Source organism: Triticum aestivum, chromosome 7B (assembly GCF_018294505.1).
Source record: "Triticum aestivum cultivar Chinese Spring chromosome 7B, IWGSC CS RefSeq v2.1, whole genome shotgun sequence".
Lineage (NCBI taxonomy): Eukaryota > Viridiplantae > Streptophyta > Magnoliopsida > Poales > Poaceae > Triticum > Triticum aestivum.
The window spans coordinates 734,091,009-734,094,483 of NC_057813.1; the positions used below are offsets into that span (position 1 = coordinate 734,091,009).

General features: G+C 41.4%; 1 long non-coding RNA gene across 1 annotated transcript in view; it reads left to right on the forward strand.

Annotated features, from left to right (window-relative positions):
• Positions 1-7: 7 nt before the first annotated feature.
• Positions 8-3,475, forward strand: part of LOC123161815 (uncharacterized) — a 4,225-nt gene continuing 757 nt past the window's right edge. Inside the window, exon 1 of the long non-coding RNA XR_006480899.1 lies at positions 8-2,699. This is a non-coding gene — a long non-coding RNA (uncharacterized lncRNA). The remainder of the gene's footprint in view (positions 2,700-3,475) is intronic.

Sequence of the window (3,475 nt, forward strand, 5' to 3'; positions counted from 1 at the left end):
GCCCCGCCCGGCGCCGCCGCCTCCCGCCCCGCCCCGCCCGGCGCCGCCGTACACCGCCGCCGCGCATACCCCTGCCTCCTGCACCTGGTACCATGGCACCGCCGGGACTCCTCCCCACTGCTTCCACCTCGACAATGGTTTCCCCAACCCCGCCGGCTTCGCCACCAGCCACTCCTTCATCCACAATAATCATAGGAGACAGCTACACGGGCGAGCCTACGAGCAAGACCTCGACGACGCTGGCGGTGGAAGACCACGGATGTGAGGGCGCTTGGAAGGCCGCGGTGCCGCGATTAAGTCATGAGGACCGCGGCGGCAGCAGTCAAAATCTTCATGAAGTCTCTCCGCTTACCCTCCCTCGGTCTGATTTCTCTCCAATCTTTGAATCCCCTCAGTTTGAACTAATGCCATGTATTTTTTGAACAGTTAGTGAATCATTTGTCAGTTGAAAGATGGTTGATGCACCGAAAAAGATTGTATTGATTCAATCTGGAAAAGTCAAGATCACAATAGCTTTCAGAACAATTAGTGAATCATTTGTCAGTTGAAAGATGGTTGATGCACCAAAAAAGATTGTATTGATTCAATCTGGAAAAGTCAAGATCACAATAGCAATTACATATGCATTTGTTGGGCCAAAAGTAGCAGTTACATATGCATTTAGTTAATCTTTTGGCCTATCACCGTTTCATGCATTTTTTGTGGACTTTCATTTGACCTTGAGTGTTGACTTGCTTTTCTGTTGCTAACAATGTCCGGCTTGCCGAATGTACTTGCTTATCCTTGTACTGGAGTACCATTATTCACCATATACACACTTTCCAATTCTGTCTGTTTACTATCTAGGAGTCAGACCATGGCTGCACGGAGCAGGTCCACCCACTAGGGGCTGGCCGCCGTGTCCGCCATGAGGATTCCTACACTAAGCCTTGCCGGCGTTCCCGGCCACCAAGGTACTTCTACTTATGTGTCTCTATAAGATTCCTGCATATGTTTTTGTGCTTTCCACTTAATGCATTGTTAGCTCTATGTTACACTTCTTTTAGGTACTTCCTGCTCCAGGATTTTCTTTGTGCGAAAATCAATATACATAGGCATATTTGCTCATGAAACTGCTCTGGTTTTTCTTTTAGAGTTTACTCCCATTTACTTGTGTCGTTCTACAATAATAACAGAATTGATATCGATTAAACTTCTTTGAGTATCTTGAAATTTAATGATTTCCCATGGAATATGAAGTTTGAGAATGACACCTGCTGAGCTGAAAATAATCTAGCGAGCAATAGTATAATGAATAGTTATTACCGTATCAGCATCACATTGCTCATGGGTGAATAACACAACAATAAACTAGAAAAATGGAAATGCTCTGTTTGGTTTGGGTACCATTCAGGAAAGTAGTTAACAGAGATAGACTATTTGACAGTTGCAGAGTGACACCACCACCACATATGAAGCAGAGAGTTTGTAAAGAGACACTAAATAATCATCTGGAGTGAGACACAATTGCTTTCTTGTTTAGTGAAGACGATCTTTTTTGGGGTGTAATATAACTATGGTAGCTCTCTGGGTGAGAATGCCGAGGCCCTAAAAAACAGCCATCGACACGGAGTTCCTGCCATTAAGGATAAAAAAGCTAGCAGAGAAACAGCTTGGGGAATCACAAGCTTATCTTGCCTTTTGAATGTGCAGCCTGTAACCAGAGAAGCTTGTTCTAATTATCGTATGCTTATTTTTCCCGAGCTGTTTCTCTGCTAGCTATTATTCTCAAGCAACTACCAAACTATGGATAGAAGAAGTCTTAACATGGAGCTATTTCAAAACAAGATGAGGAGAGACTCAAGAATTTAAACAGTAAAATACGAACCTGCACATGATCATATAATGTGCGGATCACAGGCTGGCCAAAGCCTTCTTTCGAGTCTCCTAACATTGCCTGCTTAATTTTCACTACCTGCAAGTACAACTAGCTAGAAATTTCGGTATGCTGCTATGTGCCTTGAGTTTGTAAGTCAAGATCTCTTTGCTTCCAGGAGAGTTTGACCACTCATATCTCTCTTTTTCTTGCCACGTGCACTTAGTAGTTTTTTTTCCTATGATATATATTGTATCATTTTGGTTGCTGAATATGATAGTCGTAGCCCGTCAAAATATTATGATAGCCGATTGATTCTTCTTAAAAGGTATATTGACTGTTGCAAAGTTTACCTGGTCTTCTATTTATATTTTCCAGAATACAGTCCTAGAGATGTTGCTTTATTTGAGTTCTGCTTATTGCATTTATTGGAGCACTTGCAATGGGCACATTGAATGTTTAAATGTTCCTCTTGCTGCTGACCACACTACAGTTCATTATATCTCATTGAGACCTTAATCATCTTCCATGTTTATTGGAAGGTAGCATAGTACTGGTTGAACCCGATAGTTACCTGAAACCATTGCTTAACACCGAGCCCCTCTACTTTCTAAAAGGTTTCCATTTTGGTTTACTGAATATTTTTTCCTGCTTGAACTATATCAGTTGGGCAAGTGCTAGAACCCAGGAGCATATGATTTTGCTGCTCATGACATACGCGTCAATATTGCAATCAACTCTGACTGCAATTGTATAGACAAGGGCCTGCATTCTATATGGAAGGTTCGACATTGAAGCTGCTCGCATTGATCTGCAATAGATCTTGACTTCAGCGGAAAATGAGGTATACTGAGCTTAATTTCGCATGGTTACATACAGATAGAACCAGTTGTACAATATATGTTTTTTGTCCTAAAGTACCGCTTCTACTTCTGATTCATGTAATGACTATTCAGTGTATATAGTTCATTCTCTACACCTTTTCTTTTAAAGAAAACACTATTTCTTTGTGTTTATATTTAAGACCTATGTTTTTATTTTAGAGAACACATATGAATTTTTGTTGGACATGAAATGAGCTACCATAACTACTATAATCTATGCATATGGTTTCAGTAGATTTTTTTGGTTTTTTTTTTCGAGATTGACGGGGGCCCAAAAAAACCCAGCGCTTGTTATATTCCAACTCGAAGGTGACTTGGCAGTCAGTACAGATACAAGTAAGCGCCCAAAGGCGCAAAAGAAAATTGCAGGGGAGAGCAAGAGAAAGCCCAAAACTAGAAGAAAGAAACAAAATGGAGGGGAAGGCTGGCACCAGAACCAAACTGAAACCCCTAGAGACCGACATCTCGGGTGGATTTCACGTGTTGAATTTCACATGGAGCAACTTTGTCCGCGGGTTCTGTACACACTATTTTCATCAGCTTGTGTAGTAGCAACAATATTTTGTGCCACGACATGTAGACGAAACAGAGGGAAAAACTTTGTAGAGATAGAAGTTTCACTATTAAAAACACAATAAAAGTGCCCTATGCTCTTTCATCTGACATAAACCATTTCAGATCATATCTGTCTACCAACCAGCATCTATGAATAGCAGTGGTGATATTATAAGGTGGC